Genomic DNA, 23,230 nt, shown 5'->3' on the forward strand with positions numbered 1-23,230 from the left:
TTTCAAATAGCATGCATCATAATAACAATAATTGGATCAGTGTTGAATCTTGCATTTTATGTCTTTGGGTATATTGTACATGGAATAGGTGCTGGTTGAAGAAGCCCTGTGCAGAGACATGTCAAAAACAGGTTCTCAATATCAAGACATTATTGATCGGGATGGTGGTGCCCAAGATAATAACATAGCTGAGCATAAGAGGACCGAGTCAGAGGCTCGAAGCCACAGCGTATCCAATCGCTGGACATGAAAGCCAGGGAGCAGGTGTGGGCTCCCATCAAACGGTCACACGTTGAATATGGCACGGTTTAATGTGTGACTGGGATTGTTGTTGGATAGGGAATCCCACACCCTGAGGCTCTGTTTGTGTGGAATACACCGAATAAACACTCCCTTCATTTCATATGCATGTCAACGGAAATGTGACGAGAGAGTTGACTGATACTTGCTAGATACACTCACCTAAAGGATCTGCCCTGGATGTGCATCCCACAAATCTCCATCAACTGCAAGATGCTATCCTATCAATATGGGCCAACATTTCTAAAGAATGCTTTCAGCACCTTGTTGAATCAATGCCACGTAGAATTAAGGCAGTTCTGAAGGCGAAAGGGGGTCAAACACAGTATTAGTATGGTGTTCCTAATAATCCTTTAGGTGAGTGTATGCTGAACTATATACTACAGTTTTCCTCTTTCATGCAAAGTGTCCCTGTTTTCAACTTGTCTGAATCTTTTTATCAAGAAAGGATGGTTATATGTTAGTGTGTGTATATAATATGGATATGGCAATCCTGTGTGGATGCAACTGTAAAGTTACATGTATTTGGTGTAATAGTAATTCTGAATGAAACTGTCAAGTGCTCAAGCGCTTTTCTCATTCGATGATAACTGTAGGAGAAGGATGGATAAAAAATGTAAATATCATGTTAATGTCACCATATTTTAAAGACCAGTTTCATCATCATCATTTCATAACTGTTCTCGGTTCACAATTGCTTTTCTGAAGGGCTCTTCAGTGCAAACAAATCTCAGGCTGGGGACGAAACTGTTTCTAGCAATGTTTTCGATGTAATAATTGTGAACTGTACATAGTTTAAAAAAGGCCAGGTAATGAAGATGCTCAACCCCCTGCCATTAGGTGGAAAGTAATCTTTTTAATGAATGCAAAGAAAATCACATCACCTTGAGGGAAGTTGAGGAATTAACCTTTATCACATTGATTATAACTGTCAAAATAATCCTATTTCACTTTTAAAAGTTGTCTATTCTTTACCCTGATTTTATATATCCTAAACTTCCAGACAAGCAGCTAAACTGCAACTTGACTTTTATCAGGTTAATATGCAGAAATGACCCTTAGCTGCCCCCTAAAAGAATAATAAAATAAAAAAGCTGCAGTGACGAGCAATTCGTCTTGACTATCTTGCATGGGGGTCCTCGTATTCAGAGACTGCTTCACACTGCACTCAACCAAGTGTTTGATGTTTTGGGTTTATTTACATTAGTCGAAAGGGAAATAGTTGCCTGTGCTTGAGTGTTTGAAAACCACAGTACATTTCCAACAGCTGTGTTAGCTGTCAGGCAGAGGAATCCCTTATTTGATCTTTGCTTGGCGAGGGAAGGGGAATCAATATAGTTTGGAGGAATGCAGAGTGCCTGGTTTCTGGAGCACATCTGTTTACTTTACAATCGATCACTTATCTCGTGGTCTATTTATATTATTTTACTTTGTTCTGGGTCCTTAAATATTTCTCTTCATTCTCGGGGATAAATGTAATTGTAAAACGACACAAAAATGTAATAAACGTTTCAGTGTTGCGCTTGGGTTTTGATTGAAGGAAAGTCAATAATAAACACAACACAATTTAAAATAAAGCCTTACTCTGACTAGGTAGAACAGGCTGTCATTCACAACGGTGAGATTGGACCACTATGCAAATGTTCCCATTAACCTTTCCAACCTGGACCGTAAACGAGACCCCCTCCCCGGGTAGTACAGCTGTTTATACTGACCTGGGAAGAGTTATTGGTAATATCAGCAAGGGATTAGCTGTTAAACATTCCCTAAAGAAGACAGACATGCCAGGCCGACGCTGTCCCAGAAGAATTCCCTGCATTCTAATCGTGTTCGTATGTTCCTGCTCTGTTTGGTACAGTCATTTGCATAGTCTTATTTTATTCATCAGTCCATCTAATTACATGGCACATTAGCATAATTACAGCTCCAAATCAGGAAGTTAGATTCCTGTACTGCCTTGGAAAGAGACCAGTTTAAAATTTAAATGAATGCTCAAGATTTTCGGTTACATTCTTGCATGAAACAGTATTCTTTTAAAATAGTTAATCGTATTATTAAATGGCACAAATACTGTTTTTTTTTTATCAGGCAAGGACTATTTAAAATTCTTAAAAAACATGTAAATATAGGCTGCAGGATTTGTAGTCTGTGTAGTCACATTTTGTTGTGTAAATGGATATTTACAGTAGGTCTGTGTGTCAAGTTCTGTTTTATGAGTAACTAGATGGAGAACTTATTTAGCGATTAATTGTGTGTTCTTTAATATCGCATCTATTAGAATCCGCAGTACATTCAAGTGATAAAAAAACAAATCTTTTAATTTACATAATATCCCTCTTTATTTCTCCCAAAGAGATGTTTTGGTTGCTTAGCAGCACTCAGCTGTCAGACGTGATCTTTTGAAGGCTGCCCTGCGAGAGCTCTCCCAATATCATAGGAACAGGTTAGCAGGAAATAAAAACGGCTTTATGGGGCACTAGATATTTGAAGTATTGTTGAAGTTTTATGCCATTATTATTTTATGTCAGATAATACTGACAGAAGCGCCCGAACGCTGCAGCAATGTATGGCTGAGCTTCAGTTACTGGGCGCGGTGATTCACAGGAAACGTTGATTAAAACCTGGCTGTTGACTAAAAGGAACTCCTGTTGCTTGTGCCAAATTGACAATAGATGACTTGTGGACCAATGGTTCCCTGTTTGTTCAGTAACACCTGACTGAAAAACGAGAACAGATACATTAACCGATATCTCCTGTCTGGTGGGGGCAGTTGCAGAAGTTCGCGTCGCATACACCTTTCTTAAGTATTAGTTCAGGATATTTTGAATTGTAATCGGACGGATGCTCTGTTTGATCTCTGAACTGTCAGGGGATCCAGTGACTGACTTCATTTTTATTTGCTGACTTCCTAAAGTGAATGGTTGTTCTCTAAACGTACCAGCAACCTGTTCTTCTCGAGCCGATGTCTGATGTGCGATGGCAAGGCAGAGAACGAACCCTAAATTGTTCGGCCTTTTACCCCACGAACTAATCCTTTTGTCTGGAATTAACAATCGGGCATTAATTTAAGTGGCATTAGACGCATGTTAAGCTTGAATGTGAGGGGTGCCTGCAATTTATTTTATCTTGCAGTTTAATTAAAAGCTGCTTGTTTATACCTGTCGCACGGTGACAGACATTAATGACTAATCCTCCAGACGCCTCTTAAAACACAAGAGGCCCATGAATCACTAATGCGCATCTTTGTGGAGCTGGTTATGAGTCTTAACCTGATGATGCTCTCTGAGTCACAAGTCTGCGTTCGCGTTTTTGTCTCCTAAACGGTGTGGACGGGTTCAGATCGCGGAGGCTGAAATCTCACACTGGTGTCTCAGTGATCGGTCGAGTGTGAAAATGCCGATGGAAAAAGTCATATTGCAGTCAATTTTAAAGTGTGAAGCGAAAATAAAGCTCAGGATGCAGTAACGTCTGATATGATGGACTGTGTTTCACAGTGCAGTGCTGGTGATAACTTTGCATTGGTTACAAAGCACAGAGATTCATAATAGGACCTACAGATCTAGTTGGAAACACAAGTTTTCAGTAGGTGCTGAAAGGTGGTTAGTCTTATGGTACCCGGGAAGGTAGGATTGATTTATTCGCCTTACTGTTATTGCTGAAAGTATTGCTCCCTCCCCCCAAATGCCCCAAGAGCCTGCGTCGGACCCCCAGTTCACTCCAGAAACATCCTGCCCCTGAGGGCGTGGAACTAAGGTGTAGCGATCTGAGGGAAGTATCGTTGTCCTGTTACTTCTGTATGTGCTGTTTATTTATTTCTATAGAAGCGATTTGCAGCAAAATCTAAAATGCTACAACATAAATCAACGTTCCTTTAGGCTCGTTAGGGTGTTGTTGTTGTTGCTGTGAAGTTAATTTGATTTTCATCTGATCTGTCAACACTGATCTATCCTTGAATAAAAGGCAAGTTCTGCTTAAATGTGTCAGGATCAAACCCCCCCCGGCGTGTCAGTGTTATGAAACTGAACTGCAAATTCTGGACTGACGCAACGTGTGCCTTGCTATCCATAAACAGTAGTGCAGCTCAGACGAGAGTCATTGCTGAAATAAAGGGGTTTTGTGAAATATTCAATCACCGCAGTCCTGTGCACAGCTTCTGGAGGGATTGGGTGCAATTTCAAATCTACATTCTGCTGACGCCGGCGCGTTTCGGTAATGCTGATTTGTGGGCATCTGGCTTAAGCGCAGGCAGTGACTAGTTTTGTGTAACCTAGTGATCAGAATAATGTATCTCTCCATTCAGTGGCAGGTTTGCTAAAGCCCCAATAAGTTTCTAAGTGCGTTCTTGCTGCCGGCCTCGTTTTATGTGATGTTGGATTGCTTCATCTTGTCCAGGACTACAGCGGGCGAGAGATCCTTGGAAGGAAGCCTGCATACTCGAGCGCTAGCTAGATCACCCCTTTTCATTCTTTGAGAGTTTGAGTTTTTATTCAGAATTCACCTCTTGTGCTGCGTTGACCGAGAACCGGGCAGTAAAGCCAACACATACCCCTTCTTGATGAGATGTTTGCCATAGCTGCTGAGGTCTCAATCTTCAAGCTTTTTTCTCTTTCTGTAGTGTCCTCTTGCTAAGCAATCTTTAATGCAAGTCGCTTCTCATTGTCAGAATCTTAAGACGTGCTCTCGTTTGTCATGCTTTGTCTACCAAATGAAGGTATTGCCTCATTATAGTTTTTAGTCATAGAAGCTGCAGCACAGAAGTCCCTGAAGTGCCTATTATAGTTTTTCAAAAGCTATTAAATTAATGGAGACTAATGTTCCTCATATTGATGCGACAGTGTTTACGTTTGTGTCGATCTTTCCTAACCTATATGTGTATCTATCTTATCTATCTAATTTGAAGATAATGCATATTTCTTTCAATTGTAATTGCTTTTGAAAATAAACTGCAACCACATCTAGTCACTGAGTTAATGAATACAAATGATGGCCAAAGCTTGCAACGTTGTAGCAGTAAATCAGGTAATAGTGGCGTCTCTCAAGATATTGTTACAAACTTCACATAAATGGGTCAGGGATTCAGAAAATACTATGCTCTAAAAGTTCAACCAATAGGAAGACCTCACAACATCACGGTGAATAGAATGTTTTAATAAAGTTAATTACGTTTTTAAACAATAAACTCAAGCGCAGAGCTCTCCAGAGCGCATTTCCATCAGGCTTGCTCTATTTTTTCTGTTAGTTATCTCCAAGTTTAATTAAGCTCAGTGACTGTTTCTGAGAGCCCTGTCTGCTGATTTTCAGTCTATTCATTCCCAAGTGTGGGTTTCAAGGTCAGACGCCACATCGCTGGTGAGTTCGAGCCTTCATCGTCCGTCATTTGTGATCAGATTACAGGAATATTGAAAATCAGACTGTATCAGAGGCAAACCATAACCACCTTTGCACCTCTCTGGGGGAGCAGGAGATTTCAACCTCCATTTAGAGAGCCCTGATTTCATCAATCTTGGAAATGTTGTCGTCAGAGTAAAGTTGCCACAGACCGAAAATGCCAAGACGTGACTCAAGGCTGGCTAGCGGTGATGCAAACAAGTCCTACGCAAACACAACTTAACGTGTGAATAATTTCCAGAGAAACTGTGTGTTTGAGGTTTACGATGGCCGTGAGAGTTTGTAGTACTGCGCTCTCGACAGCTGTACTCCTCTACGGGGGAATCGTGAAAAATCCCCTTTTTTTACAGGTTGCATCTGTAGTGCTTTGTTGTTCGTGCAACCTGCTGTCTGACCTTTGTCTGTTTGTCTAAAGCTCACCGTACCGGATCTGATCAGCGGTTGCAATTTGAATATTTGCATAACAGAAGTATGAGCTCACTTTGGAAGTTACTGCCTTTAGGTAATTAAACAAGTTCCTGAGTAAATATGGGAAAAGCAAATTTGTTTCTAATCTGGAGTAGGGTTGAGCGGTTTGAAACGGTAAACACTGGCAATACAGTAAGTTTAATCTGACCTACATCGTTTGTTCTCCAAAATTAGAAATGTATTTGCATGGATTCTTTGCATGTTTCAGGAAATAACAAACCTTTGGATTTGCACGCTGCCGTAATGTGCCACAGCTGTGAGAGCCTGGCAAACGAAAATGATCCAGATCGTAATTTTACATCTTCCTCTTTGGTGTGTCACATCCCAGCTTCCTATGACAGGTGTGGTAGAGAAATAACACACCGGCGCCCATTATCAACCTGTTGTGGGCTTCACAAGGAGCTGGAGAGGAGGATTTTGTTTGAGATGAGAGAGAGGGAGAGAGAGATGTGCATTTGTTCAATGTACTCGCGACTTTCCACAGCTCTCATTAGCAACCCATCAGTCATCCGGAGAAACCCGGCCCGCACAATGCAGCCCGTTCTGGCCTTTTCATCATGTCTGTCAGCAGCACTCTCTTAAAAAACAGCTGATGTCTGATGACTAAGAAAAAGCCAACACGGAAAACACATTTTACAACATTTCACCTTCTAAGAGACAGGCCTGAAGTACAATGTTAGGATTTTGTAACAGACTGAGCATGTTTTTTTTTATGTGATTGTGTGTGTGTGTTTGTGTGTAGACCTAGATATATAGAGAAAGATAAATGATAATCTTTCTTAACGTCTCATCTCTTGATCCCAACAAACAGATGACTAATGATTTTGTCGGGATTTAAAACCACATGTTGTTATAAGAAAATCGCATGAGAAACGGATTCTCCCGAGATGACTTCACATTCTGTATCCTCTCATATCCGTATTGATATCGCTGTTGGCAGACCTGCACGTTAGTGAAGGTTTTTTTGTGGCCGTCGGGGAGTAGGGAAAGTCCCCCTCCCTCTGTAAGATGAGGACATGGCTGTGATTGTTTCAGTGCAAAAGGAGGTGGGAGAGAAATAAAGCCCTGAGCAGCACACATGCTTGTATCTATTGTGTTTGGGGTCAGGATCATGTTACAGTGCAAGGAAGACGTTCCCTCTTGAGGAAATCCACGCTCCGCAGAGCAGCTAGCTTCCGAGAAGATGTATTTTCGTGGTATGACCTGCAAATAACACTAGCTGAATGTGTGCAGACGTGTTGGACTCACTCACAATGAATGCTTTTATTTATTTATCAGTTTTGAAGAACTGTATGAAGAATACCAAGGCTGTGTGTGTGTGTGTGTGTGTGTGTGTGTGTGTGTGTGTGTGTGTGTGTGTGTGTGTGTGTGTGTGTGTGTGTGTGTGTGTGTGTGTATCTATATACAGATGGGTGACAAATTAAAGGAAAAACCTGAATAATTGAGTGGAGGAACATAACAAAACCTGATGCCTCCAAACAGGTGTACTGTATGATACAAATAAGGAATTAACATCACATCATGCTCTCTGGCATGTATAAAATGCTGAGCAGAGGAAGCGGATCTAAGTGACTATGAAAGAGGGGTCATTATTGGGGCATTGATGGCAGGAGCTTCAGTCACACAGACCCTCAACTGGCTCGTATTCTGGACAAGTGGGCGAGTGCATGTGTGGGACACCAAGAGATCGGGACAGGCCTGACTGCTGGACCCCTACAGTGAGGGGGTCCGGAGGCTCTGTTATACTGTGCAGGGCATTTTCCTGGCATGGTCTGGGTCCACAGTCACTGCAAATCATGACAAAGGTATTGTGAGTGATCACCTTTATCCTGTGGTGACACATTTCTCTCCTGATGGGAGTGGTCTCTTCCAGGATGACAGTGCCCCCATCCACAGGGCACGAGGGTCACTGAATGGTGTGATGAGTATGAAAATGATGTGAATCATATGCTATGGCCTTCGCAGTCACCAGATCTCAACCCAGTTGAGATTTTGGACTGACTTGTTAGACAGCGCTCTCCACCACCATCATCAAAACCCCAAATGAGGGAATATCTTTTAGAAGAATGATGTTCATCCCTCCAGTAGAGTCCAGAGACTCGTAGAATCCGTGCCAAGAGCATTGATGCTGTTCTGGGGCTCATGGTGCCCAACACCTTACTGAGACACTGTGTTGGTTTTTCCTTTAATTTGTCACCCGATTTGTATATAAATATATATATATATATGCTACCCTGCCCCACAACTTACAAGTGAAAACAAATGGTGGCAAATGTATTTAAATTAAAAACTGAAATAGCTTGGTTGAATAAGTGTCCACTCCCCTTGTTAGGTGGGAGTGCTCAGATGTAGCCCATCGCCTTCAAAATCACACACCAATTTCAGTGGCCTCCATCTGTGTCAAATTGTAGTGCTTCCCATAATTGTAGGACAAATTCAGCCGTTTCTGTAGGTTCCCTCTGCTTGGTGGTGAATAGTGAGAGAGCATCTACTATTTTTCCAGTAAAAACACATTTTCCAGCAGTAATTGGGGAGGAATTACATGGATGGTACATTTTGTCTGCTTACAAAAATATGACTCGTGAAGATTGATGTGGACTTTATACCTCCCTGAGAAACTGAATAGCTGTTCATTTGTCATCCAAATGGGTTTAAATAAATTGTCACCTAGTCTCCGCTAAGGTAGGATTGGTTTCAAATGTTTGACCTCATTTTGTTAGTAGATGGTCATACTGTTAGATAATTATCTTGCAGAACCTTGTTAGACAGACCGAAAGTATGTGTATATGGCAAGATATATTGACACCTACATACATAGGAGACAAAGTGGGGCCGGTTGCATAAAACTATATTAGACTGGTCTTAATTTGACCGTTCGACTACTCTACGCAAGTTAGTTACTTACATAAAAATTAAGACTGACTAAGATTTAGCCTGAACAGTTAGCCTTTACTGAGTGTCTATCGTTAGTAGGACTTATCATACTAAGACAAAGACTTAAGCTATGTTTTACGCAACCGGCCCCAGAAGTAAATGGAAAAACTTTTTTTTTTCCCCACATGATTTGAATTAAAACCAACTTGTATTCTTTTAGGGCCAAGATATTGTCATCACCAAAGATGTGTTGCTTTTGAATGTTATTTTTGTATGGGACGGAAGGTAAATGCATCATTATTTATGGCCTTGTAAAAGACTAGACGTTAGTTTTGTTCTTAAATGCATTATTTAAGTCTCATTACCTGTTATGCTTAATGGTCCTCTTTCAAACTCGACTTCATGGGTCACGGTCCGTCGCTTCTCCTCAACAGGCGAGTTGATCCGGTAATTGAGTAGACCGTTTGTTCTTCTATTGACCTTGATGCCTCGTCTTTTGTCTGGAATCGAATGTTGGTGTGTTGAAAATGCCTTCTGCTCGTTCTTGTGACTGGTTAAATCAAGGGGTTCATGAAGTCTGCTGCCAACCTTGAACGAAGATGGGACACAGTCATTATCAGGAGGTTTAGTTTCTGTCGTGGTAGTTTTAAATCCTCGGGAATCGGGTAGGCAGGTTCTTTAACCCACCACCCTCGCCTCTCTGACATGAGCTTTTGCCTTTCAGAAAGGAAGAATGAAAGGCTCTTTAATTAATCCAGAATCTTTTATTCACCGCATTAAAGTAATTTATGTTTGTGAATGTCTCCTTTACAAGAGGGAGCGAGGGTTTAAATCTGATACGATTTAGCAGAGTAAAATGGTATGATAGTCATTCATGGGAAGCATTATATAGACCTTTGTAACAATCGTGAAGGTTATTTTTTGTTCATCGTGGGGGAAATAGAAGTCTGCTGACAGCTATGCTTGCTCACCCTCCTAACACACCCTAATTCCCAGTATAATCCCTGTATTTTAGCATTTACTTTAAGGTATAAGCATGAGATTGAAGCAAAGCTAACACCAGGCTCTAAGAAGGTTATGGACGATTTTAATCTTGATACTAAAAATAAAACGCTGGGAGGAGAAAAATCACAGGGTAGATACTACAAACAATTATGAAAGAAAGATGTAATCAAGCATGGCTCGTTAGATTTGCATTTTTCTTGTGTGAATCGTTTAAAAATGTAGTGCAATTCAAGTAGCCGAGCATCCAACAGCAATAAAAGAATGAATCGAATCCCAGTGTTTTATCTACAAATGTGTTTCACTCTCCACACGTTGATACTGTCTTGGCTTTGCTATCAGCTGGAATCAGGCACACAAATTAACTGCACTTCAAAGAGATCTTTGTGCGACTCTTTCGGAGTAAAAGATTTAATATTGCACGGCTCCTGTATCAAACGCACCATAATTAATACGTCCTGCGCGTTTCTCATTGTTATGGGTAATACCTGTCGTTGTCTGTAAATGGAACTAAAACAAACACAACAAAAGCTACAAGAAAGATGCATTGTTTTATTTAGATTTTTTATGCTATGCTTATATGTCAGATTAAAGATTTGGGTTGTGTATTTTTGCTTGTATGTTTTCGTTTTTGTAAATAATGTAAGCAGCACCGCATTTGTTAACAGCTGCTCCCTAATTGCAATTCCACTCGGCAGTTATATAAGAAACTCGTGAAAAATGAATATAGTATTGCTACAGTTCATCCTTAGTGACACTACTTCTAAAGATCTAAGGCGAGTTGTGCTCAAAAGTAATTTAAATTGGGCTTGCTACTTTATTTTAACACATTAAAAAGGTTATTAGATATATTTGAGTTCACTACCTGCTGGGGTTGAACTCCGAACACTTTGTTTCAGACGTTCACTTCAGAAAGCGCATCAGTAGGTCGAAATGGGCCCATCAAGTCGGTGCTGTGCTCTCTGCCTCACAGAGAAGTGTGTTTAATGGAAACGCACCTTTTATTAGAATCAGGCGTTGGTTGGTTTTTCACTTCGGTTTGATATGTCTGCAGACGTCTATGAATTATGAAAACTCTTGGCTTCGCACAAAGCTTTCATTAGTTCTACAGGGATTAGTGTGGTTTGCAGAATCTTTTTTTTTTTTTCCATGAGAATGTAATCCTCTCCTCTAATATGAAGAAGCATTTAATGAATAGCTGGATTACACTCTTAAAAATGATCTGTTATCATTTTTGGAGTGCTGCATACTTCATGCCTTTTTTGGTGTAATCTCCATCCCTCGGTTCCTCATTTAGGTAGTCTAAACATCCTTATCAACCAATGCCTAAAGGAGAACTCTGAAAACACAACCCAAGTTAATTAGTAAACATTATATCTATTGCTGTGAAAAAACCTGGCCTCTTGGTTCAGAACGGCCTTTATATACCTGGCTAACCAACCAATACCTGAATCTTTGAACCTTCAGACACAGCCCGAATTAACTCTTTTCAAAGCTGTGTTTACAGTGTCCCTCAAAAGAGGTTTTTAGAGAGGTCTAGATATTGTCAAAACACCACAGGCCCATGTTGGTTCTATATTCCTGTTCTCACTTCTCAAACAAGTCTTTGTGTAGTTTACTCAGTCTTTAAATGTGTGTTTTTTGTTTTCTTTATTTGGATATGATAAGCAATGGTTGATTTACTGCAATAACAATCAAATAAGACATAATTTCTCTGAGATCAGCCAACTAGGAAATACTGTAGTATCTCCTAAAACCTAACAATAGTGGCTCTTCTTTGCTTTGGCACACTTCCTTACATAAAACAATGGACTATAAGTTGTATGCCAGGACTTCGCAAACGTTGTAACCCTGGTTCTCATAGTTGTCGATATAAGAATAAAGACAATTAGGATATTTGTCACACAAGCATCAATTAAAAGAATATCAGATGAAAATAGTATTTAAATTTTGAAGGATCAGTACAGTGGTATAAACAAAATTAAATTCCATGTTGTTTACAAATATGCCATTTATGCCATCAAGCAGTCCAACGAGATCATGCTTCTCTTTACATACAAACAGGGTTATGGTCTCTGAATGTAAAATGTGAAACTTAAATTGGAAAATGGATCCCACATCCAATTTAGATGTAATAAAAGCTTAAATACATTTCAGGAAGTGCTGGTTGACTTAAAAAGGGGAGATGAGGAAATGGGAGAACGATTATCCAATCCTGGGGGATTCCATGTCTGTAATTTAAAACCAGCTTGGAAGAAATAGCCTTGCTAATAGTGACTTCAGTCCTCAGTTTGTCTACACAAATCATGCATATCGGCACTCTTTATTGTTATCTGAAAATGACAACCATACGATGACGTCCTCACAGGCACTCAACTCTATTTTCTCTCCTTTTACGTTTTCCAAAACCAAATTAAATGTTTGAAGGTCAAGATGTGATCATGACCATCATATAGAACTGAACTGTCCTGGCATTGATCTTGAGAGACACATACGAATATGAAAAACATGATCGATGCACTTCATCACATCAAGTAACATTTGTTCATGTAGTAAACGTTCCTCAGGTAGATCCGTGTGGAACTGTGAGTCGAATATCCACAGTAAAAGTGCAGTAAACCTCAGTACAAAGTCACTCGGAGAAATTAAACTGATTCTTTTGTCAGGACTTGCATGTAATTAACGAGAGACCGGTATGTAATGAACTGAGAGAAATGGAGTGAAGGGAAGAATGGCACGCGGTGACTGTGAATATCTAAGGTTAAGGATGTCAAGAGTTAATTTATTAATATTTGCTTCATTTTGAATCTATGTATATAGCTAATGGAAAAGGTCCGTGTGCACAAGTAGGGAATGGTGACCTATAGCTTATGCCCCCCGGTGATTAATGCCTTAATCTCCTCTTATGGCAATCTGCTTTCTGCTTGGATAGACTCATTTATGGACACATTTTTATTCACTGCTTTCATAAGCATAGAAGAGCATACTAATGTAGAGACACGTGAGCCCAGACTGCTCTCATAACGTACTGCTCTTTTCTGATATGAAGCGATTGTCAAAATAGATCAGTGTAAAATTTAAATATGTATTGATCTACGTGGTTCAGAGATACTTGCATCAACTGAAGTGAAATATAATTAGGTAATTAGATGCATTTTAATTAGTTCATTGGTGAGTTAATCCTTTAAGTCTTTTTTCAGCTCAACAGGTGTTGGAACCAAATTCTGAGCTCTGTGTTGAGTGATCTTCATCTGTTTTTAACATCCTGTCAAATGTTGGTTTACATGCATTTTGTTTTTTGTCTGTCATTCACAGTTGGATGTTTGTCTACATTAGGTATCATTAATGGATTGGCTAAATTAGTCTGTGGTTTAGATATTATGTGGTTGTCTAGACTATTAGGTGATCTGATTTGTACTGGTTTACTGAAATGTAAAGCCATCTGCTCCTTGATTGGCTTTAAGCGGCAATTTGCAAAGGCTATGTGTTTTACTTCAAAGTGTCTGTCTCTGCTGTGGTAATCTGTTGGGCTGTGTGCTCTGAAATATTGACGTGACATGTTGGTTTTATCGATGTCTGTTGAAGGATGCTTATCGGCTTGAGACGTTAAAGTATTTATGAGGCAGTTCTTTTCTCATATACAGAGGTGTTGTCGAATAGTTGAATTCTGATTTAGCATTGATTATTGGGCTGCTGGGATACGTTAAAGAACAGATCTGCACAATTGCACAGTGGCATCCTTGTGCTGTTCACTTTCATACAATTTTTGTGACGTTTTCCATCAAAATAATGCTTACACAGTGTTTCACACAGCGGCCTATTTTCGTCTGCAATTTTTTCAGATATCTCCAGCACTGAGATGCACTCTGTCCAGACAACAGCAAGTATGGAATTGATGAAATGGAATAAGCCAAATAAGAGTCACATTATCATTTCAAAGGAACTGCTGAAATGGGAGTAATCAAAAGGACCTCACAGGGAAACATTACAGAGAACGAAAATGCAAAACCTTACTGGAATCAAAGGACCTGAAGATATCCAGGGGTGGTTAGCTGTTGAGATGATTGCTATGCTCTGTTTTGTCTGCTTTTAATTGTGATGGGGTAAAACAGGAATCTAAAATACTAAAACCCTTCTAGTAACTAGTAGGGATGCATGATTCCACCTTAAAATATATATTTTTAACAAAACATTTCTAAACCAGTAGCTGATCTCTTCATTCGTAACTTCCTCTATGATTGGCAGAAACAGCTACTAGCCTTTGTCATGGATATGAAGTAAATTTTTTATGTTTATTTTCTTTTTAATGTTCTGCAGGTGTCACTTCAGAGGCAATAGATAATCATCGCTTTTCAGGCAACTCGGAAATGAGCCGAGGCTATTTCTGCGAGACTTAGGTTTCTGATAACGTTTTTTTCACATCAGATTTGCTTGCTGTTAAAGCTTATTTTCAATTTTCTACGGAAAGTGTCGACGGGAAGAGCATAATCTTTGCAAGAAAATGTAATTTCCCTGCCACTTCCACCAGACATTGCCAGGAGAAAATGCTGAAGAATTAGGGTGGATTTTCCTCTTAGTTGGCTGTCCCAAAGGGCATATTAAGCCTGCAAGAGCCCTGCATGTAAAAAAACGCACAAAAACAGCCAAGTAGAATGCAGTATCAGATGGGATCAAACTGTGCTGCAGACGTATAACTAATTTGGTCTCTGAAAGCTCTGTAAGCCATTTAACTGGCGTATTGTATTTTTCTTGCATTGAAAAAAAGGCTTACAGATAGTACCGTAATGTCTGAGGGAGATTTATGGGTATGGGGAGGCTGAGGTATGTGGGGTTACGCCTAAATTACTTGTTTGAATTACACCTCTGCTTCCTAGGGAATAACCTAATCATTTAGGTTTTTTGGGGGGGGGGGTTCATTAACTGAAACCAGTCAGAGAAGGAATCGAGGTGGAGACTGAAGCACTTGCTTATACTGTTTCTTATTGTTTTGACAACCGATTTGTCATTCGTATAATTACATATCATATTAAATACAGTGTTCAGTGATCGCCGAAATCAATTAATTCTGTGACAGAAATTTGCAGAAAAACAAACAAATGTACAATTAAAGAAAACAAAATGTGTATTCATTCATGGTTTAATATATTGAGTACAATAATGTGTGAATACTTTTTCAATCTAATTCTAGGTATTCTGTCCTTTGGTTATGAGTCATTAACAAAAATGAATTTGTTAGTTATTTAGTTAAGACTGCTGAATGGATTTCCTCCTCAACTGAAAGTGTTTTGCATCTTAGAAAAACGATTAGGAGGAATAAACAGAAGTTATCTTTCGAGTCGAGCACACCACCCAAAGGGGGGCGGGACAGTGCACGTTCCCATGGAAACCCCATGACCGATTTTTCAAACTAATCTGCCTGTAGGAAGACATCCTTCGCCGTTCATCTGAGACTCCTGTCTGCCTCGAGAGCAGAGATCTCTTCTCTTAATATTATTGTTAATATGAATTCAACCTTATCGATTACCATGTGATTAACTAGCAACGCGCTGCACTAATTATGAATATGTTTATGTAATGTTAATTTTGTTCATTCACGACACTGGGGTTTCGTTTTCTATTTACGTTATATACATTCTTCATTTATGTACGCATACATCTCTGCCTATTGCTGTGAATATCCCCTTCCGTTTTAGGGTTTTAATTCCATCACAGAGCGAGCGAAAAAGGCGGTGGAAAAATCTCCACTGTGGGCCTTGCCGAGTCTCCAGACTCCTTCTCAGATCCCTGCTGCTCTTTCACCGGTGTAAACATCAGCTGTAGCCCACGCCTGGGTCTGTCTGAGTGACGGCACCCCGGGACCTGCAGCTTTTTAAAACCATCGTTCCTGAGTTCCCCATGGTAGCCTGCAACGTCCCATCGTCCTTTGGGTCATAGTCTCAACCTATCATTATCTCATTGTTGCTCGTTTTCGTATACGTTATATCCGCACATATATCTCTTACAGAGACAGACAGAGAGAGATTTCCATTTATTTTCCATTTTGGCTATGTACCACACAGTCTTTATCCAAATTTACACCCACAGTTCCTTTGAGCTTTAAAGGAAAATAAATACCTTTAGTGCTTGCCCATGTGGATGTGACAGCTTCTCCAGATAACGCTTGCCGTGAAGCACTAATTAAATATTTGCCGTTAAATGGAATTGCCCCTTGACAGGGTACGCACACAGCATAGGCTTAATCGGTTTTCTCCTGGTGTCTCCCATTCCCGAGCCCTTGTGTGGGGAAAACATCTCAATGCTGCCTCCGGGAAACTGCCGACACAGATAACAACACAGCCTTACCAGAGACTGCCAAAGCCTCCGAAAAACAACCTCTCCACAGACCGCCCCTTAAATCTTCAAACAAAATATATTCAGTTTATTTTAGTCTTTCTTTATGAGGCGCTGCATGCCTCCAAAACTTTATTTCAGCAGTTATGTTCTTTAGTTAATTAACAGCCAAGGGAACATCCTAGTATCTTGCAAAGGCATTTTTTTAGTGTTATTCAGATTACTTTTGTTTCTTAGAATCGGAGACATCCATCACTTCACTGTTATTTATCTATAATATGAATGATTGTGGCCACAGAATCGCAAGCATCTACTTTGTAGTCTGGTTGATTCATCAAAAAGACAGCAACAGCTAATCACATAATCCAGCTGTCGATAGATTAACAGCCTGTTTCAGTTTTTATAGGTCATGTGCGGTGCAGAATTGAAAAGTGCCTGGAAGGAAGACTGCAGTTGAGTCGGTTCAGTACGACCGAACAGTTGGGTGTGAATTGCATGCATTGTGTTAGTGATTTACTTTTGGCATTTTTGTGGGGGAAATTAATATAAGCAGCTCATTGTTTTCCTAATTAAATGGAAATGAAAGCCTTATCGAAATGAATGCCATTGATCTGCTTAATGTGTTGTATAATAATTGTCTACGAAGAAAACTTTTGCTGAATAGTGCTTTAAGAAGTGTAATTTAGGGGACTCCCAGCCGGCGCTTGTTGGAGGACAGGATGAGGGATAAAGATGCTGGTTCAAGGGTAGACTACTCATCATCTATATATATATATATATATATATATATAAGGGAGCTTTCCAGTGGTGGCTTGTAATTTGTCTACAGGTGTTTCAACCAAACTGATACAACACTGCTGTTAAAGAAATTAAGTTCCCCAACCTCAATGTCCAGAAATCTTACCGTACACACATCTCTGTATACTTGTACACATAAGTATTATTTGTTCACATACGTCAAGGGTGTTTAGAGCCATCCAGCACATTTGGCCATTCCAGAAATGTGCGATTAAAATAAACCGTCTCTTGCCTCGTAAGATGTGGATACCAGATCATTTCAAATGATGAGAGTCTTGTATTCGGTGGTGCCATTTAAATAACAATGACTGATTATTGAAATTGTTTCTCAAACCGCAGACTGAAAAATTATAAATGGATCTGATGAAAGCACTTCTAGGTACCAGAATGAGAAGTAAATGTTATCACTCGGTCTTGCCATTCACTTTGAATGCCATTCCTCTGAATAAACCTCTCCTCTAAGCTACGGCCAAGCCCAACACTCGGGCTAAACTGTGTGTTTTGTGTTGAACGGCACACATTCTGCACCTGTGATTGTAATGCAGCGGTGTTGTAGTTCAGAAAATATGTGCTACCCTGTCAAACTTTGCCTTCGCCATGCTTCCATAAAGTGTACAGATTTACAGATGGTAATAATTACCCTTTTTATCCCAGGAATGAAGGAACCAAATGTATGCCACATATTTAATTAAAAATGTGTGTGTTTGTGTATATATGTTGCATTGCATTTGTGCAAGGCAAAACAAAAGATGCACATACAACACATCGAATGAGTGATAGTGTTCCTTCACTCATGTCTAGGTGAATGGTCTGTCTTCTGAACCCCATTCCTTATGTTAACTCTGTACAACAGTCTATCTATGCATGGGATTTAAACGTGCGTGTGTGTGGGAGAGGGGGGGAAACGGTTGTCTGTGGACGTGCATTAGTAACGCAAAAAAGCACAGAACTCGGTCTGATTTGATGCAGACTAACGGAGCTGCTTAACCTTGAAAAACACGCCAATTACATGGATTCTGTCAAACGCCGCAGCTACTGTCCGGTTGCTTTGTTTCAGGTCCGCAGACTCGGGAATGCGCGGCACTGGTTCTGCCGTAGAAAGCCAGGAATGTCATTCTTAGCTCCGGAGTTGAAAAGGCCAGGGCGGGTCTGCATGCTGTCTTGGCAGCAGTGGAGAGGTATAAATCAGCCTCGACGACAGACGGGATAGTTCTCGGCAGGGAACAGCTGTAATAAAAGGAACTGTACCACTTTGAAGGACTTTGTGGCAAATCTGAAGTGAAATTCACACACACACACACACAAAGAATTGGAAACAAATGTGTTTTCCTACTGTAAGTTACAATAACTTGAGTATTTCGAGTAAGATAAAAAAAAGAATATGGTTCACGTTCAGCTTTGTTGGACTGAAACATGCCCCTGAGACTCAGATAGGAGCACATCAGGGTATGTTTTTGCTTTTGTTGTTGTTGCTGTTGCATTCTTCACATTTTTAACTAAGCCATCTTGGATTTGTCGAGATAACGTAGTGATTAGCTGAATAAAACTACACAAAAGGAAATGGGAGGTTGTGCAAGAAGTTTATAACATTGACTCAAATGACAGGACATGCAAGTAATTATTGTTGATGTTGCTCTGTTTCTATGAGATTGTGAAATAGGGTGTAGTAAACAAACTGAAATATAGAAAATTAAAAACTTTAATCTGCAGGGTTGTTTATGGTAAAAGAATGCAGACCGTAGAGGAGCTTTAGTTAGTCAGCCTTTAAGGACTAAATATAGGCAATTTTTAGCAAATCATACCTTGACTGCAGTGTAATTCATTGTTTACTTGAATTGTCAACTATGAAAGGACACTTCATAGGAAAACGTAATTTATTTTGAAAGCAGTATTTTAAGCAATTTATGGAAACGGGAAATTCTTGCAGAAGCCATTCTCGGCTGTCTAATTATCATGCTTTGTTTTTTTTTCTCCCTGAGAAGAAAAGCAGGGAGAAATGCAGGAGTTCAATCACTATGATTTCTCTCAAATTAAATGTGCCTAACGTTGAAGGACAGAATGATAATACACGAAGGAAGAAGAAAGTTTCTTTATTAAAAATCTTAAAGGGCACTTACATAACTTGACTGTTGATGCTGTTTGCCAGGTGTTTTTATGACCAGTTGTTTAATTTCCTCTCTACATTTTCAGGAATTGGCTAAAGTAATGTGTTTTTCTTTGTGTAGCATTAAAGTTTGACATGCTTCAGCTAATCTTGCATTCACTTACTGAACAACACCAGCATTTATAGTATATTTACCTAACACATTAACAACATGTAAGCGCTGTCTTCAGCTTTTGTAGGCTTTTACTCGGGCAGAATTGACACAAAGAGAATTAAACACTGGATAATTTTCCGGTTTATCAGCGGCAATAGCTGCAGAATTAATTCAAAGGCTTACATTCTCCGATAGAGGAGCAACATTGCTTTACAACCTGAAAGTCAGAAGATTGACTGGAAGTTAAATTAGTTTCTACATTTTTGCATGCAAGATTGGCAAATACTCTTAGCTTGTTTCAATAGCTCAATACCCAAGAGGTGCAGAGAAGAATCCCCAATAGTTCTGCCGGTTGTAATCGTACGAGAGAGACGGTTAAATGCTCCCTACAGCCAAGTTCTGCCATTAATGGAAATCGCATGCAGTTCGTTTGTGAAATGTATCAATCATTGGCTTCACTCTTAATAAATCAATAAATAAATACATAAACCCCTTGCATATTTATTCAATTAGTGTTTCTCACACAAGCTTGCATACATTGCACAAAACATGCTTTGTGAATTCTGGAAAGTCTATTCTGCTCCATATGCTTTGTTTTGTTGGTTTGTGTTGACACCTTATCGCTTAGTTGTATAGCTCCAGTCCTGATGGTGTCTCCCATTTCCCCTTTCCCCTGAGCTCTTCACAACCTAATGCAACTCATTATTGACCAGACTGGACCTATTTACGCAATTTCCCAGATCGTAAGACGCTTCAGAGTCAGAGAGACGTACACATCTTGCTAGATTGTGACCCTGGAGTTGTGCGGCCATTCCTTAGCACCACCATTAAGGTTGAGATGTAATATTTTATAGCTGTAGTGAGCGAGTCTAATCATTAATCATAAACCGTATGGAGTGAAATCGCTCCTGTGAAGCCACTTCCTTTGTACTGAGTCTGTGTACTGTTTCTCTCAACAGGATTTATGAACTTTTCCTCACAGTGTTTTATCCTGGCAACCGTACAGGGTACAAATCCCAGTCATATTTGCCAGGACTGTATGTGTGGTTCAAGAGAGGGTAGATTTAGTTTTTTTCAAGCGTACTTTCCTCGTGTCTGTGTGTGTTTACATGGCAGAGGCTCTGGCATTTGTTTATTATTTAAAGTACTGTTTAACTTTGTGTTCAATTTCTTGAAATGGGGGAGGGAGCAAGAGTGAGGAAAAATACTGCCAGTCCATATACTGACCTAATGAAGAGTCATTTACAAGTGTTTATGTGCTGGTTCATTTTCTTGGCATTGTCACATGCTTTGAAATGAACCCAAACCTGGTATTGATGTCCTTTTGACTTGTTGGGTTGAATCGATTTGTTGGTAACCAGCAGAGAGCAGAGCTGCAGGAGAGATCAAGAGTGTGGACTCCGCGGAGAGACACTTTGTTTTGCCATCTTGAGTGACACAAACCTATTTCAATTTGCACATAGTGTAGTGGAACAATGGGGGGTCGTCTTTTTATTCTACAAATGTGGTGTCTTAGAGATATGCCTACCCTTTAAGATAAAGTAAATCTGTACACCTTCACTCTCTGTATCAAGTCAAGTTCTGCTGCAAGATGTTCTAATTAATTTTTCTCACAAGTGAAATTGAATATTTAAAGCTCCCTCTGAATCATTTAAACGGGATTTTAAAGGAGCCGTCGCTCTCATCTGCAGTTTTTGTTTCATCTCCTACCTTATGTGGTTGTTTCTTATGAAATCAACTCCTCCTTCATGTGTTTAAGCAAAGAAACCTGCCTGAGAAGACATGATAAAGCTGAATAAAAGACCTTGGAAATCTCATTAAAATTCATGGAGTTAGGGAGAGTTTCTTGTAAACAAACATGGAAGGATATTCTAAACAAATATAGGTTTTTGTTTTCCCCCCAAAGAGATCTAGAGAATTTGAAGGAATGTGAGTTTAAACTGAAGTGAAAACTGTGGAGTGAAGCCGAGTCACGTTTACTCAGTCCTGGATGCTCTTCTCTTCCTTTTTCCATCTGATGGCTTTCTGAGAGAATCATCCCAGCACTGTGGCCCCGTCTCTAGAAATACCCTCGCTTATATTTAACGTATAATTAATGCAATTTATGTTCAAAGACAGCTTTTTTTCATAAAGAAGTAATTTATATACAGATGCATAAAAACACTCTCCACAAGAATGCGGGATTCTGGGTCATTATGACCTCGACTGTTTGCGGTCAGGACAGTCTGGTTTAAAAGCTGAACATCGTGCTTATGCACTAATGCTTTTGTTCTGAAGCATATCGTTTGTTACCAGCAAGCTAAAAAGTATTTAATATGAATTTATTAAAAGTGCCTGGTCTTTATCCAAACTTACAGGAAACTAAAAAGCATTTACTATTTAGTGTTGTCACGATACCAGAATCTTACAATACCGATTCCAGGTTTAGTATCGCGATAGTTGATACCGAAATTATACTCAAAACCAAAATTATACCACAGCAAAAACAAACAACTTATGAACTTATTAGCCAAATGCACAGAATAACCATTTGGGCTGTTTATCTTTTTCTAACACTGAACAATATGCAGATAACTGCGTAGAAAAACACTTAACTATAAAACTACAGCACCGTATTAAATAACAGAATATAATATTTATCTCGCAAGCAGGTCATTTGTTACAGAACAGCAGCATTGTTTTTTTTCAAGCAATTAAACATGATAATTTAATATGAAACACAACCTTCAACATGTCCGCATACCGGTGAAAACATTTGAGAGAGAAATACTTTTTAAATCTGAAATGAGATGAGAGTAGCATTTGCTTCCTCAAAGTCAACGCGGCTGACCTCTGAGTTGGCAGGGTACGAGTCTGTCTGGTGGGAGTATCCTTTCCCTTCCTTTTGACGGCAGATGTTTCCAGCGGCCCAAGTGTTAATGTTTGAGAAGCAGACTGTCGTTTTAAAAGGGGATGATATCATTTAACTTCCTTGGGTTCTTCAGGAAGTACAAGACAGCCAAGATGGTAGAAAGCAGCCTTCTGAACAATTAAGATTAGACCACATGACAATTTCAGACTTGAGTATCCAGATATGATTTGTTTTATATAGTGAGGGTCCAACGCCAGCATGTCGTCGTTATATTTAATTGAGTTTTTTGACACTTTGGATGTGTCCAGATGTTTTATTTGTCTATATAGTAATCTACTGAGAAAACACCCAGAGGGAAGGTTGGCATGAATCCCAGTGTAGGAGCTCGTTGTGTGACTTAGCTGTGGTTAAAAGGTATTTTTGACAGCACATAGATTGATTGATTGTGTTTACATACCATACCATTCAAAAGTACACTGCTAAGTTCAAACCACAAACACTCCCAACCCCCTTTCTGTAGTTCACTCTGTTCCAATCCAATCGATAACTACTCAGTCATTCAGGTAGAAGTAATCAGGTCTACTCCAGCACATAAACAGGCCTGCATTACATGAACCTATTACTGATTTTCTGACTATAAAACAGTTTCATTCCTCACAGTATGTAAGGAAACCATGTCCGGTGTGAAATAACATTATTACTCACTGTAGACCCGGTGGCAAAATACCAATCATCAACATAGCCACCGAGTTTCCCCTTAGGCATCCATGTGTGCATTTAATTTAAAAACAGGAAATAGGATGAGCTTTTTTTGAGTTCAAAGTTTTCCTGTATTAGATTAGATTATATATTCAAGCTGTTTTATCAACAGTCCTAACTGATTTATGGCTTCAGTGATACATGTACTTAAGAAATATGATATGCAATAATAGAAATACACTACTGGTCAAAAGTTTTAAAC

The 23,230-nt window shown here is 39.5% G+C and overlaps 1 protein-coding gene across 2 annotated transcripts in view; it reads left to right on the forward strand.

Moving 5' to 3' along the window:
• The window catches only part of nos1apa (nitric oxide synthase 1 (neuronal) adaptor protein a), an 87,493-nt gene that overhangs the window by 1,431 nt on the left and 62,832 nt on the right, over positions 1-23,230 (forward strand). The window lies entirely within an intron of this gene.

This window comes from Amia ocellicauda, chromosome 19 (genome assembly GCF_036373705.1).
Source record: "Amia ocellicauda isolate fAmiCal2 chromosome 19, fAmiCal2.hap1, whole genome shotgun sequence".
Lineage (NCBI taxonomy): Eukaryota > Metazoa > Chordata > Actinopteri > Amiiformes > Amiidae > Amia > Amia ocellicauda.